This window comes from Xenopus tropicalis, chromosome 7 (assembly GCF_000004195.4).
Source record: "Xenopus tropicalis strain Nigerian chromosome 7, UCB_Xtro_10.0, whole genome shotgun sequence".
Lineage (NCBI taxonomy): Eukaryota > Metazoa > Chordata > Amphibia > Anura > Pipidae > Xenopus > Xenopus tropicalis.
Window position 1 is genome coordinate 8,284,737 of NC_030683.2, and position 16,945 is coordinate 8,301,681.

Here is a 16,945-nt window from a genome sequence, read left to right on the forward strand (position 1 = left end):
ACTCTGCAGCTCCAACCCGGCCCAAGGAAAGTCTCCCATAGGCTCAATGGCACTCTGCAGCTTCAACCCGGCCCAAGGAAAGCCTCCCATAGGGCTCAATGGCACTCTGCAGCTCCAACCCGGCCCAAGAAAGCCTCCCATAGGGCTCAATGCACTCTGCAGCTCCCAACCCGGCCCAAGGAAAGTCTCCCATAGGGCTCAATGGCACTCTGCAGCTCCAACCCGGCCCAAGAAAGTCTCCCATAGGGCTCAATGGCACTCTGCAGCTCCAACCCGGCCCAAGGAAAGTCTCCTATAGGGCTCAATGGCACTCTGCAGCTTCCAACCCGCGCCAAGGAAAGTCTCCCATAGGGCTCAATGGCACTCTGCAGCTCCAACCTGGCCCAAGAAAGTCACCATACCCAAGTTGAATGAACGAAACTGTCGTACTCATTCCAACAAATACGATTTTGTCGCACAAATTGTCGGCAAAGTGCGAAAAAGTCACGCAAATTAACGGAAAATATTGCAGAAAATACACCAAAAGTTGTAAAACTTTTTTTGTATTCGGACCTGGCGTACTTAATGAATGTGCCCCAAGTGTAGGAGAAAGTTTTGTACAAACCTCAACGTGCAAAGTTTCCCCTCGTTGGTAAAGTGCACACAAACTCCTGATACACATTCCAATTCCCCCATGGTGTTGATATGGGATCCCCTTGCAGACAGTTCCCAGTTGCCACCAAGATCCACAGTTGTCCTGCCAAGGGTCCAAACATGAGTATTTTTTTCCCAAGCAGGAATATTAATGTGGTTTAATCTCTTGCATCACGGGGAGTTTCCTAAAGTTGAATTTACATGAGGAGAGAAGCACCTAAAGCCCCTATAATATGACTGACCAACAGAATACTCCTTTGTTTGGCCCAGTGTCCATATAACAAGAAACAGAAAGACATTGGCAGTACCCGCCGCTCCCTATACGCAGAGTACGCACTCTGCGTAGGGGCACCAACCTCCCAGGGGGGCACCCAGGACCGCCGCTCCCTACGCAGAGTGCGCACTCTGCGCACTAACATACCAGTCACCTGTGCGGCTCCTTCGCTTATGCCGCTGCAACAGGCCCTTTTATTAAGGTTGCGCCCGTGCGTATGACGTCACACGTCAGCGACGAGGCGCAACCTATAGAAGTGCCTGTTGTTGCAGCGGCATAAGCGAAGGAGCCGCCACCGGTGACTCGATCTGTTGGGGGTAATTTTTATGGGGGCAATTGGGGGCACTGTGTGTGGGGCTACGTCTATGGGGGGTACTGTGTATGAGGCAATTGGGGGCACTGTTTATTGTTATGGGGGCAATTGGGGCACTGTTGTATGGGGGGCAATTGGGGCACTGTGTATGGGCACTTTCTATTGGGGCACTGTGTGTGGGGGATACTGTCTATGGGCAATGGGGACACTGTTTATGGGGACACTTTCTATTGGGAACACTGTGTGTGGGCTACTGGGCACTGTTAATGGGGGCAATTGGGGCACTGTGTATGGGCACTTCTATTGGGGCACTGTGTGTGGGGGCTACTGTCTTTGGGGGGTACTGTTTATGGGGCATTGGGGCACTGTTTTATGGGGGCAATTGGGGCACTGTGTATGGGGGCACTGTGCTATGGGAGGCAATTGGGGCACTGTTATGTTAGACACTTTCTATTGGGAGGCACTGTGTGTGGGGGCACTTAATGTCTATGGGGCAATTGGGGGCACTGTGTATGGGGGCGCTTTTCTATTGGGGACTCTTGTAATATTTGGGGGAGCGGGGCACAAAAATACATTTCTGCTTAGGGCACCATTTGGCAGCAGGGCCCTGGACATTGGGACACAGGTGGGAGAAGCCAAAAGCTAGATTGGCCAGATCAGATATGTTAGGCCTAGTGCGGCGGTGACTGTGAGGCTTGGGGGTTCAGACCCCCTCCATTTTTAGCACTAACCAATGATTTTTACCCTTACACATGACAAATGGTAGTCCACTAAGTTTAGAGATCAACTGACAGTCCCAATGTCACGTTATTCTATGTCTATAGAGAAGGGACCTAACATAAAGATCAATGACAGTCACTTGTCACCACCATTTATCACTGTATGGCAGCTTATTAAAAACAATATATTGAACACATAAACGTTCTTTTGGCTTGGCATAAAAAAAGTTGGCTGCTAAATAGGGAAAGCATGGATGTGAATTCATTGGATAGAACCTGCCCACCTAAACTCTTACGTTTTAATGAGAAGGGCCGATGAGCTTCATTGTACTAATTAGGCATGTGTAAACTGGGGCGGCGCATGTTTCATACCCATAGTAACCTAAAATGACATTTGCTGTGTCACAATGAAACCCAATTGCTCGCGGTTGTAATAGGATATAGGCAAGTGTGCCTTAAACCTTTTAAAGGAGAACTAAACCTTAAAAATGACCTATGGCTAGCATAGGAACATATTACTACACAGCGCTAAAGATTCATCATGCTCTATAGTAGTAATGATTCAGGGCCTCCCTTGAATTGTGACGCAGGAAGCGCCCCATCTGGGATTTTGCTAGGAGGTCAGTGGCACTGCACATGCTCAGTGGTGAGCAGCTGTTGAGAAGCTAAGTTGGGGGTCGTCAGGCAAATTATCAGCAGAACTATGGGCTGCCTTGTCATGCTACAGGGCTGGATTATTAAATTCTGTATGCTGATTAAGTTGTATACTTAATCTGTATTAATTACGAATAAGGCCTTATTTGTGACATTTTACATACTATATAATATATTAAGAGATGAAAATTGGCAGGTTTATGTTTGTAAAAGGAAGACAGAGTGCAAACGACCCCGGGGGGAATTCTGTGGGGGAATCCCTTCCCCTTTCCTCCCCTGACAAGTTTGCCCTGATAAGGAAGAGTTGGTGTTTCTGTTATAATTCTTCCTATTCGCTTATCTAATGGCTCTCCACCTTATCTGTCTGCTTTCTCTGTTTCAAAGATTAACTCACGAAGCCATGTAAGCAGCTGCCTCCCCATGCGACACAGGGAGCCCCTCCCGCTAATCCCAGGCACCCCTGCACACAATTTCCTTTGAAAATAAAAAACTCTGTTGTACTCGCTATTTTCAGCTTCAAATGTTGCTTTCCCGGACTGGTACTGAGTAGAACATGGGGTTACACTGTACCCTCTCACAAGAATGGTCCTTCGCAAGTGAGAGGAGAAGGTGAGGGGGTTAGTTGCAACTACAGCCTCTACTTGGCCGCTTATGCAGAAAATAAAAACAGGAGGGCGCCAGCAGTGGTACTGGAAGGCTACACTGCCTGTACTGTAATGCCTCATTCACAGGCCTGTTCCCGTCTATAAACTAAATATTAATAGTTGTACCATCAGATTCTCCTAAATGAAGCCCATACGTTATCCTAAATTGGTGGGGAAAAAAATTGTCCAATTTTTCGGGTCTGTCTAAATCCCAAAATAAGTAAACGTCTTTTTATTGGAGAATACGTGGGTGACAGCCGGTGTGGCCCGTAACTCCGTCAGTATAGACAGGGCAAACCCCTGGCCAGTACGGTCTTCACGCAGGCGCCCTTTTGGGCCCGCCGGAACTTTCTGCTCCGGAAACTGAAAGGGAACCTGCACACGTCAGGTAAGGACCAGAAGGAACGAAGAGTAAGGATTAGTTTTAGTCAATTTTGCCTTTGCTCTGCCCGCTTTTGTTTGCACCCAAAAAATGAGCAACTTCACAAAGCATGGTACCTCTATTCAGCTCAATAGCTGCTTCCGCGGCACTGGTACCCAGTAGAACAGTGGGTTACACTGTACCTCCTACCAGAATGGGCCTTTGGTAAGTGGAAGATGGAAGGTGAGGGGGGTTGTGCAACTACACCTCTCTTTGGCTGCTATGCAGAAAAACAATTAAAAACAGAGGGTGCCAGAGAGTTGTAATACAGACTGACACCTTCCCTGAGTACAGGAATCTTCAACTTCCCCTGCCGCGCCGCTCATTTAAGTGATGCCCCTCAGGGAATTTCTATCCTGATTCCCTATCTCACTGGGATCCCTACACTACAGGCAAAGGCCTTGGGAGAGATACCTCCCAAAACTTGCGCAGTTGTATGTAGGAGCTCAGAACTGCTTCTTTCTAGTTCAGCCCTAACTTGCCTTACACCCCCTAGCAGTGGTATGGTACAGGGGCTACAGCTGCCTAATCATAATGCCTTCATTAGCGCCCCTGCCGGGCTCCCAGCACACACCCACCCTGTTCCCCGTCTGTAACTGGGCCTGCGCCGGGCTCCCAGCACACACCCATGTTCAACTGTAACTGGGCGGCCTGCCCCGGGCCCCCAGCACAGCACCCACCCTTTTCCTGACTGTAATGGGCTCCCAGACTACACCACAGATTCACCCTGTTCTCCCAACTGTAACTGGCTCCACAGCACCCACCCACCCTGTTCCCCGACTGTAACTGGCGGTTTTTTTACCTGCAACTTACTTGTCTTCAGGTTTAAAGTTTAGATTTGACAACTGGCAATCTGGGCAGCTAAGTGGCAGATGAGATTAATGTTGGATAAATGTAAGGTCATGCACCTGGGATGTACAAATAGTCCCCCCTTATACCCTTAATGGGACTGAACTTGCAGCTCAATAAAGAGAAGGACCTTGGAGCCTCGTAGAATAAACTTGGCTGTAGCAAGCAATGCCAGGCAGCAGCTGTCAGGGCAAACAGGGTATTGAGCTGTAATTAAAGGGGTATAGATTCACGGGAGGGGGGTTATTCTTCCCCTTTACAGAGCGCTGGTAAGGCCCATCTAGAATATGCGCTAGTTTTTGGTCTCCAGTGCTCAACGGGACATTATTGAATTAGAGAGGGTCCAGAGAAGAGCAACTAAGCTGTTAAAGGCATGGAAGTCTCAGTTTATGAAGAAGACTGGCCAGGTTGGGTCTGTTTACACTGGGAATAGGCGCCTTAAGAGGTGGAATGATACTATTACGTATGTATAAAATATAATAAAGAGGACAATAATAACCTCTTCTAATGCTTTATTTACCAGTAGGTCCTACCGAGCCTGAAAAACAAGAGGCCACCCAGACAACTGCAAAGTTGCTATCATAGGACATTCTATTAACAATACCAAAAGTTAACTTAAAGGTGAACCGCCATATCTGAACTATCTTTATAGTTCTTTGTATCCAGTACACTGTTACTGAATATGACAGTTGGTTCTGTCAGGGGAATTTCTGGTATATTGGCGGAAAGCAAATTTATAAAACGATCAGGCCGGACTGGCATCTGTGGGTTTGTTGCAGTGATGTCATGGGGCGGGGAAAAGAGGGGCCATGATGTCACAGGGTGGAGAAGAGGTGGGGCTGTGGCATCACTGGGCGGGGTTATGACGTGGATTGGCCAATCACTGCATCAATCTCTGTGAGTCCTGCTCAGTTTTTCTATGTATGTAAAACCAAGCAGAAGATTTTGACTCGGACAGCCCTTCAAAAAACCGGGCTGTCCAGGTCGAAACCAGACAAGCTATAAAACTAGTGTGGGGTGGCCAATAATTTTTCTCCGTACTACGCCTGCCCGCTCTTTTTGTCCCTCTTTCTGATTTTCAAATGTTGGGAGGTATGCATTGGAAGTATTTATTGCAGTGAGCAATACATTAGTTGTGAAACTAACTAATAGGGAAAGGTCAGGCAGGGTAATATTTCCATCTATGTTGGGGAGGTAGGGGGGAGCGAGGGTCAGGCAAGTCAGGCATTTTTGTCAGTAAATATTGCTCATAGAAACCATCTGATAAGGTTCCTTCTGATAGCCAATAAGAGCATAGCCTTGTCCGTGATGTCATTACCCTCCCATGTGACTCTGACAGGAGAAGCGCTCAGCCCCCTCAAACACTTTCTCTTTTCTCTTTTAAAATCATTTATGGTTTTTTGGATAGCAGTGAAGAAAGGTGACAACCCCTTTAAAGGGATACTGCCATGATATTTATGGGGGTACTTTTTATTTCTAAATGACACTGTTACACAACAAATAATTCCCTCCCATTTAACCTTTTATTCTTGTACCTGAAGGCCAGTTAGGGGGGGATTTGGGGTGAGTGCTTATTTGTGCCCTGGGTAACCCTGGAACTATAGCAGGGTGACTGTTACCCCAATGTTTCTATATATCTGTAACCTTGTTATGGGCTAAGGGGGGCCCAGCCTGAAGGCCAGTTAGGGGGGGATTTGGGTGAGTGCTTATTTGTGCCCTGGGTACCCCTGGAACTATAGCGGGGTGACTGTTACCCCAATGTTTCTATATATCTGTACCTTGTTATGGGCTAAGGGGGCCCAGCCTGAAGGCCAGTTAGGGGGGATTTGGGGTGAGTGCTTATTTGTGCCCTGGGTACCCCTGGAACTATAGCGGGGTGACTGTTACCCCAATGTTTCTATATATCTGTAACCTTGTTATGGGCTAAGGGGGCCCAGCCTGAAGGCCAGTTAGGGGGGAAATTGGGGTGAGTGCTTATTTGTGCCCTGGGTGCCCCTGGAACTATAGCAGGGTGACTGTTACTCCAATGTTTCTATATATCTGTAACCTTGTTATGGGCTAAGGGAGCCCAGCCTGAAGGCAGTTAGGGGGGATTTTGGGTGAGTGCTTATTTGTGCCCTGGGTACCTCTGGAACTATAGTGGGGTGACTGTTACCCCAATGTTTCTATATATCTGTAACCTTGTTATGGGCTAAGGGGCCCAGCCTGAAGGCCAGTTAGGGGGGATTTGGGGTGAGTGCTTATTTGTGCCCTGGGTACCTCTGGAACTATAGCAGGGTGACTGTTACCCAATGTTTCTATATATCTGTAACCTTGTTATGGGCTAAGGGGCCCAGCCTGAAGGCCAGTTAGGGGGGATTTGGGGTGAGTGCTTATTTGTGCCCTGGTACCCCTGGAACTATAGCAGGGTGACTGTTACCCCAATGTTTCTATATATCTGTAACCTTGTTATGAGCTAAGGGGGCCCAGCCTGAAGGCCAGTTAGGGAGGGATTTGGGGTGAGTGCTTATTTGTGCCCTGGCTACCCCTGGAACTATAGCAGGGTGACTGTTACCCAATGTTTCTATATATCTGTAACCTTGTTATGAGCTAAGGGGGCCCAGCCTGAAGGCCAGTTAGGGGGGATTTGGGGTGTGTGCTTATTTGTGCCCTGGGTGCCCCTGGAACTATAGCGGGGTGACTGTTACCCCAATGTTTCTATATATCTGTAACCTTGTTATGGGCTAAGGGGGCCCAGCCTGAAGGCCAGTTAGGGGGAGATTTGGGGTGAGTGCTTATTTGTACCCTGGGTACCCCTGGAACTATAGCGGGGTGACTGTTACCCCAATGTTTCTATATATCTGTAACCTTGTTATGGGCTAAGGGGCCCAGCCTGAAGGCCAGTTAGGGGGGGATTTGGGGTGAGTGCTTATTTGTGCCTGGGTACCCCTGGAACTATAGCAGGGTGACTGTTACCCCAATGTTTCTATATATCTGTAACCTTGTTATGGGCTAAGGGGGCCCAGCCTGAAGGCAGTTAGGGGGGATTGGGGTGAGTGCTTATTTGTGCCCTGGGTACCCTGGAACTATAGCGGGGTGACTGTTACCCCAATGTTTCTATATATCTGTAACCTTGTTATGGGCTAAGGGGGCCCAGCCTGAAGGCCAGTTAGGGGGGATTTGGGGTGAGTGCTTATTTGTGCCCTGGGTACCCCTGGAACTATAGCAGGGTGACTGTTACCCCAATGTTTCTATATATCTGTAACCTTGTTACGGGCTAAGGGGCCCAGCCTGAAGGCCAGTTAGGGGAGGATTTGGGTGAGTGCTTATTTGTGCCCTGGGTACACTATTAAGTTATATAGTGATGTCTTTGTATATTTGCAACCTCCTTATCACAAAATGAATTCTGCATTCTAAACATTCCTGTACATCAATAGTGTTATTAACAAATAATAAACAATAAGTAGAAAGTAGTTTGCGTTATGTCTATCTGATCGTTGAACAGGTGGAAGCAAGCACTGGAGTGAACAATGGAGTGGGGCTGTTGAGATCTCCTTGTATGTTCTCTTGGCTCTACTCTCTGGAGACGAGGTGACCAAGAAGGATCTAGAACTGAGTTCCAATATAATCAGTTGGGTAATAAAGCGGCAGAACCCCTGGGAGGCATCTACTCAACCCAGGTAATAATCTGCAAAACTATTAGCAGTATTTGTTGTTCACAAGTTACAGCAGTGGGAAGCAGTGGCTCAAGGCACATATTCAGGGTGTTGAGCTTTTCCCAGTGGTTTTCATTCATTTCAGCTGTGATACATTTCATGCAGTATTGTCCTTAGTATAGCAGAATGGTGAACTGTAGGGCAGGACCCCGGAGTGGGTAATGGGCCCAGCCAGAATACCATATAGGGTAAGATTTGGGGAAAATGTCTATTTGCTCTGATACTCATTGAAGACCAGCTTGAAGGTCCACAACAAAGAGAATGGGACCAAACACTTATTTGTTGCCCTACATAATTGACCTTTGCACTCGTGAACCACAATCATGAAATGTAAAAAGTGTTGGTGAGCCACACAAGCATGAAAAAAAGTTCTCTGGGGACTGCTGGCCTGCATAAGGCTCTGCTTGGAGTAAAACTGTGTCTCTGTGCTTCCAAAACTTGTCTCCAAGACAGAAATGTATACATGGGCACCTACTCTGAGGCCACTTGGAGAAACATCAACATGTTGCTCATGAGCTGCTGGTTGGGGTCACTGTTCTAGATATTATTGAAACTAATATCTGAGTGGCTGGTACCACTGGTACATGGGAATATATTTGGTACATGGTACAGTTCTGTAGTGACTATGGGATTAGCAACAACCCATTATATAAGCTTGGCGATGCCTTCTACTGCAACATCAATGACCAATGAAAAATGTGACCTTTTCTTCTGACAGGAGACGGTGGTGGCTGTTCACGCTCTTTTTAAATATGCGAGGGCCACATACCATGGGAAGAGGGATGTGACTCTGACAGTGCACAGTGGGTTAATAGGATACCAGACCCGGTTCCACGTAGATGACAGTAACAGACTCTTATTACAGAGAGCTCCTCTGCCAGATGAACTTGGGACGTACATCATAACAGCCACGGGGACTGGCTGTGTCTATGTACAGGTGAATTTACTGCTACTTTCCTAATAATGAATGAAAATTTATTGGACCTGGATTTTTCATCTGCTCCATTCAGTCTCCTCTTCTTCATCTGCTGTCCCATTCTTGTCATTCATTGATTCCTCGCCCTCATCACCCTGATCTGACTCCCATTCCTTCATCACATTGTTTCTTATTTGCACAATACCAATCCCTGCCTAAAAAGACCCACATCTTCCCCACCTTTTCCTCCTTAGCGCCCCCTATCTATCCCTTACAAATCATACCACTGCTTTTACTCTGTTCCATGTGCTTCTCTGGGCTAGATATTGGTGAGTAATATCAATCTTGGATCCCAGAGTATGTGTTTAACTCCAGTGTTACCAGAGACAACAGTATTTATTGTCTCATTCATCTGGTAGTCCGATCACCAGACCACTTAAAAGTTATCCCCAAGGCAACGCCTAAGTAGAAAAAAGCAGATGTGCCCCCCAAACCCCTCGGCAACGAGCCAAAGGGGCTGCCAAGTTGGTCATGTGACGCGATTGACACAAGACGCGACTTCTAACAGCAGATACGATCACCCATGAAAATTCATATGCGCTATTTTTCATTTGGAGTCATATCACATACTTTGGTAAATATATGCCCATTGGGCATCAAACAGTTGACTAGTCACTTGGTCCTTGTGAGGGATATTCTAACTTTATGTAACAGTGAAGCTACATACTGCATTGCTTTATCTGCAGGGGCATTTGAAATACCACACCCATCCTGCTGAATCCTTCCAACACTTTACCCTTAAAGTGACCACCAAGCCCGACCACTGTACAGCAGAGGCACAGAGAAGTTTTGAGATCCACGCGACTGTCAGGTGAGGTCGTACTTCTAGCTGAGAGGTTAAGTCTGAGTACCCCGACCATTTGCATTTAATTTACCTCAGGTTTAAGTTAGGGTTGCCACGTCTGCCGTGATGTCACAGAGCGGGGAGGAGGCTGGCCACAACATCATAGGGGCGGGGCTTTGATATGCTGTCGATCGCTGCGTCAATGTTACTTAGTCCTGCCTGGTTTTCCTAGTTTGGGAAACAGGGCAGGAGGTGTTGACCCGGAGAGTCCGTCTGAAAACCAGGCAGTCTGCTTCAAAACCAGGACAGGTGGTAAACGTAGTTTAAGTTAACCTTAAAATTAATTTTAAAAATTATTTATCTGTGTGTAAGCCTTCGGTAAGTTCTGAGTTGACATGTTGCACCTCATATATATATATATATGCAACAGCTGCCTAAACGAAAACAATACCCCTGAACAAGGTAAGTGTCATATGTAAAACCCTGCTTCATCTAAATAAACCATTTTCATATAAATATACGTTTAGTAGTATGTGCCATTGGGTAATCCTAAAGAGAAAACTGCCATCTTAAGTACTAAGGGCCGCCCCCTGGGATCATAGGAGTCACAGTGCACACAAACAAGCCAAGGTACACATACATGCTAGGCCCCATCAGCCAATGAATGGGCAGAGTTCTGCCTTTTGCTCCCACACTACTTCCTGTTACAGTTAGAGCTGCATCACTTCCTGTCAGCTGATCTCTGAGGGAGCACACAGCCCATCACTAAATGGCGGCGCAAGGGAAAGGGTGTAAAAGGGCGATTATATAAATATATATTGCAGTTTGGTAAGATTCTTAATAAACTACCTGTTGCTAAAGTTTTCATTCTGAGGGTATAGTTTCCTTTACGCTTTTACATACCGCAGCTAGGGAGGAATATTTATGAATTTAAGGAGAAAAAAACTCATGATTGTGAAAAATATTGTGCTAAAAGTCATCCACAATAGCTAGCATATTGAAGACTGGTTTAAACATAATGTTAAATTGCAGTCTGTAGTTGAATGTTTGGATCTACAGAGCTCAAGTGGACATGTTTCTTAGATATCTGTGGGTGTTTATGTCTTCCTTTGGTCTATCTTTGGTGCCCTCTGTAGGGTTGTGCAATTGAGTGGTTCTATTAGAAAAGGGAATAAAACATCTCATTTAAAAAGTCAGATTGAACAGTGTAGGAGGAACTTGTAGGAATATTCAATAAACTGTCTAGTGCCTTCTTAACCAATAGGATTTCCCACAGGATACAAGGGTATGCATTGGTATTAGATATATAAAGCCTATAGAATACTGTAGATAAATTCAAGAAAGGACTGGATGTCCCATTGGGATCAGGAGTAGGATTGGCTAGGAGTTAAGAAGACATATTTGAGCCCAAGGTTGAACCTGATGTTCTCTTTTAACCTCACTTAAAGTTTAAATACATTCTTTTTATGTTCTGTAGGTACTCGGGAAACCGCGCCACGACCAACATGGGTATCATTGATGTATATCACGTGTCAGGATTTGCCCCAGTTGCCAGGAGCCTTAAATTGGTAAGAGTGTTTTACATGGAACAATAACGATATGGTGAGGTTTGGCAGATAGAACTTCCATGGAGATGAGTAATGGGCACTGCTTAGCTGTAAACATTAGATAGGTGGGGACAGGTGCTGTATGGATGAACACAAATGGAAAACAAAATTTTCATCATCATTGTAATCATAAGTATATGCCCTTCCATATTACATGCTCATATCAGCAGCAAGGCCATCAATAAGTGGCTCAAAGGTGCTCTCAGCACATACCCAAAATAAAAAACAGAGGTCACAGAGCTTAACAGCAGGGAGTGTGCAGACTCCATCTAGGTCTAGATTGGCAAACTCTTATGTTTTTGGGTTTTTTACAGCTGGATAAAGGATTAATCAGGTTAAACCCTTTCAACAAATTTCAAATTCTGGACAGCACTCTACACTGGAATCTTCCTGCCATTAAAACGCCTTTATTCACATAACTGGCACAGCCCAGTGCAGCAATGTTTAAGGTCTACATTGACCTTTTATCAAGCTTGACAAGGGTCTATACAGACCTGAAACTTTGCTGTACTGGCCAGTAAAAAGGAACCCGTTTGGTGCTGAATGCTAGTAATGAAACCTTTTCACCAGTCTTCATTTTTCCATTACAAAGTCATATGGCAGTTGAGGTAGAATAATTAAGTGACTGTGGACAAAATGTTATTGTCAGGATTTGAGAACAGGAATGTTACAGCCAAAGGTCTAGTTACTAAGCCCTTCTATATGCCAGTGCCTTCCATAGTACTCGCTGTAGGAGTCTGACACATGGTTTATCTACTAGTTCCTTTGTTTTATATGCTTAGTCGCATGAGTTGGGTACTGCTCTTTGGCTACACTACTGTGCTTACATGTCCTAAACACAAGTCTTTGCACCCAATCAACTACAATAGAAGAAACCAACTATCCTTTTATGACACCATCAAAAGTAACCTCTGATAAAATATATCTTATTCTTCTGCATTTCTGTGATATCAACTCCCCGTGTATTAAAGGACAAGGAAAGTCTTTCTTAGTTGTACTGAGTCGCTAAATTATTTTCTCTCAAAAGTGCTTCCTTCACTTGATAGCCGATTAAGAGTTTTCCACCCTACTGTAACAGCCGCCATGTTTTATTTTCCCCCCTTTACCCCCGATTCCTTACAGACTTGGAAGTCAAATATGAAGACAGGCAGGCACTCCGAATTATTTGTTGCAAAAGTAGAAAAATGCAGCCAGTAGAAAAATAGTTAAGTTAAAAAAGTATAAATTTTATTTTATCCATATGTAAAAGCAAATAGCCTTACGCGTTTCATACCAATAGGGTACTTAGTCATAGGCTTAATACATTAAACACAATACATCATATTTAAAGACAGATTGACCAATCAGGTAAACTCAGCAATCAGCCAATCAGGCCAATAGGTCATTTAGCTAGGGAGAGTAGATAAAAAGTCATAAATTCACATAAGGATATAATTGGCATTATATACAATCAATTCGCATATAACCGTAAAAAGCCAGATTTAGGTAATTATACATAACAAGTAACATCATAATCGTGATTGAGTCCATATGGTTGTCGAGTTTTTAGGAAAAAAATCCACTTTGTTTCCTTTCTTGTTAGCACTGAGGAGATGTCGCCCCCTCTAGGGCTAGGGATAGCTCTATCTATCCCTATAACTTTTAAAAAAGACAGGGATCTATTTGAACATTCGGAAAAATGTTTTGCAACAGTAGTAAGGCTGTTAACGTTAGTAATATTCAATACATGTTCCCTTATCCTATCTTTGAGTTTTCTACCTGTCTGACCAACATATTGTTTCATGCACTTAGTGCAAGTAAGAAGGTAAATAACGTTTTTAGTGTTACAATTGATAAAATGTTTTATCTGATATTTTTTCATAGTCATAGACGAGGTGAAAGAATCTGTTTTTTGTATATAATTACAAGTGATACATTGTCTAGATCCACACTTATAGCATCCTTTCGTAGATAGCCATGTAGTTGTGGGCTTTTTTGTTTGGATTAGACTTGGTGACAATAAATTACTTAAAGTTTCAGTTTTTCGAGTAATGTATTTATGTCCATTGTTAAGTATTTGTCTTAGAATAGGATCAGTTTTTAGAATGGTTAGATTATTGTTAATAATTTTTTCTATCATTTTTTGTTGGGGACTATAAGTTAAAATACATGTCAAGGGTTCATTATCCTTATTTTTTGCATAGTTCTTACGTTTAGAAATTTTTTGATTATGTACATGATATCTATCAAAAAGGTTTGATCTGTCTACAGATGCAGCTCGCTCAAAGGCTTTAATGATATTATTTTTAGAGTACCCCCTATCTATTAGTCTATGGTATAGATCAGTGGATTTAGATACAAATTCTGTATCTTCAGAACAAACACGTCTGATACGTAAAAATTGGCTATATGGAATATTACAGATTGAATGTCTTGGATGACAGGATGTAGCTTCTAATAACGTATTAGCTGAACAATCTTTGCGAAAAATTGTGCTTGTGACTGATTGATTGAATGTGCTCAAAGTAATATCTAAAAAATTGATACTAGTGTGGTGTATTTCCGAAGTGAACTGTAAATTATAATTGTTAGTATTAATGTGTTGAACAAAGTGATTAAATTGTTCTTCTGTGCCAGACCAAATCATAATGATATCGTCAATATAGCGTCCATAATATTGAATATGAACAGAAAAAGAATTTATATACAAAATATATTGTATACTTGTAATTATATACAAAAAACAGATTCTTTCACCTCGTCTATGACTATGAAAAAATATCAGATAAAACATTTTATCTAATTGTAACACTAAAAACGTTATTTACCTTCTTACTTGCACTAAGTGCATGAAACAATATGTTGGTCAGAATCAGGTAGAAAACTCAAAGATAGGATAAGGGACAATGTATTGAATATTACTAACGTTAACAGCCTTACTACTGTTGCAAAACATTTTTCCGAATGTTCAAATAGATCCCCTGTCTTTTTTTAAAAGTTATAGGGATAGATGAGCTATCCCCTAGCCCTAGAGGGGGCGACATCTCCTCAGTGCTAACAAGAAAGGAAACAAAGTGGATTTTTTTCCTAAAAACTCGACAACCATATGGACTCATCACGATTATGATGTTACTTGTTATGTAATAATTACCTAAATCTGGCTTTTTACGGTTATATGCGAATTGATTGTATATAATGCCTATTATATCTTATGTGAATTTATGACTTTTATCTACTCTCCCTAGCTAAATGACCTATTGGCCTGATTGGCTGATTGCTGAGTTTTACCTGATTGGTCAATCTGTCTTTAAATATGATGTATTGTGTTTAATGTATTAAGCTATGACTAAGTACCCTATTGGTATGAAACGCGTAAGGCTATTTGCTTTACATATGGATAAAATAAAATTTATACTTTTTTAAACTTAACTATTTTTCCTACTGGCTGCATTTTCTACTTTGCAACAAATAATTCGGAGTGCCTGCCTGTCTTCATATTTGATTCCTGTGATGGCTCCCTATGCTGAATGGTCTGGGGCATGAGCACCGGACCCCACCGTCACTGTGGGTAAGAGCTGCATATCCACAAAAAGTGTGATCATATTCTATTTGTGTTCTCCTTACAGACTTGGCTAAAACTTAAAAGTAAAAATAGTTAAAAGTAATCTGAAGAAGGTAATGGTACAAATGGTACTTTATGTTACTTTATGGCATAAGGGACCAAGCTGGGGGGCCCCTGCTGCCAGCAAGAAGAAAACACACACATATGTATATATTAGGGCTGTCTGCATATTTTCCAGCATGACAATTCATTGTCAATGTCAGCAGCATGAAGGTGACTGGGGGAATTCCAAGGGGGAATCAGTTATCCACTTGGTTGGCACATTCTGAAATGGCACTTCCTATGTGCAGTAACTTAGAGGCAATCTAAATGCCCTCGGTAATAAACCCATGGATGAGGCCAAAGATCATTCAGGATTTACCACTAGTTCAGAAAGTAACCAGAACACTCAATCATACTGGGTTTATTGTTGGTTCCCAATCTGTGGGGCTTGTTCCCTCTGGGCAGGGGGTGCAAGCAGTGGTGGGAGGGTGAGCCTGAAAGTGAGATTTGGTAGAGATGCTGGGAAGCTCCCTTCATTGATCTCTCCTTGTCCTTTGGCAGCTCATACATGAAACCAAAACGTATTCCATTGTCGTTAAGCAAGAGACGCCGGTATCCAATCTACAGCCGGCTAATGTCATCGTTTATGACTACTACGACCCAAGTACGTATTTCTTAATTATGGCAAACGTGGTCAGTAACATACTTAGGCACACTTGCATTGGATGTTTCTATATCATGTAGATTCCAGTAGAGCAATATGAGTAAACAATCTTTTAGTTTGAATCCTGCAGGACTTGCCCTTTTTGTGTTTCCATGGGTTTTATAGTCAGATTATATTTATAAATAATCCATTACAGGAAGGCAGGCAGCCACAGTTCCAAGCTAGTTACAACAAGATCTCTGGCTATGTAAGAGAGAATGCTTTTGTGGACTGTAAGCAATGTCTGTTTCTTCTCATCCCAGGAGAAAGAGCGGAGGCTGAATACCATGCCCCCTGTGCAGGTAACTGATGCCCCTTGTGGTACCTCTTTGCTTTCGGGAGAAGGAAGGCGGCGGCCAATTACGCACCTCTTACAAAGGGGAACTGACACTGATATCATTTTTAATCAAAAAATTTTACATATTTTTTCTTACAATTTTTGAAATATAATCTTTTCATTGCAAACATTTCATTTCATTGTGTGTGTTGTTTGTAGCTACAAAAAAAATAATGTTTAGTTGAGGAACGCGCAAATAAACTGTAAAGTATATAACTGACTATAAAGAAAAATATAAAAAGATATATACAGTATGTATATATTATGTACTACAATATACTATTTTGAAAGAGATGTGTTAATGCTAGAGTGCTTCCTATGTAATACAGTATATAAGCTTTTACACATATCGGGCCTATATCCTATATTCTATATCTAAACATCTCGTTATCATTACAGGTCAGTTAATATGAGGCAATAAGAAGCAGTGAGTAGGCATCAGTACAGAATTGCTGCCTGGAATTGCTCCCGTGTATTTATCAGCAACTACATCATGGATATTTCTGCTCCTGGTTGTTACTTTGCCGTCATATGAAGATAAGTAGAGCTTTGAGGTGAGGGTAACGTATGCCTTGGTTGCCTATGGAATAGACACATGATAAGGAAGTTTACACAATAACCAGTTTGTATAATCTGTAGATTTAGGGCCAGATTCATTAAAGTACGAATCAGAATCACGAAATCCGATAGTTTCTGTTGTTTGCAAAAGTCACGAAAATTCCGTTCGTTTGAATACAAAGATTTCGTACTTAC

General features: G+C 43.2%; 1 long non-coding RNA gene across 1 annotated transcript; it reads left to right on the plus strand.

Annotated features, from left to right (window-relative positions):
* The first annotated feature begins 11,439 nt into the window (after positions 1-11,439).
* LOC116412056 lies at positions 11,440-16,280 on the plus strand. Its single transcript, XR_004223502.1, has 3 exons — positions 11,440-11,530; positions 15,714-15,816; positions 16,119-16,280. It is a non-coding gene; the product is annotated as an uncharacterized LOC116412056 (long non-coding RNA).
* The last annotated feature ends 665 nt before the right edge of the window (positions 16,281-16,945 follow it).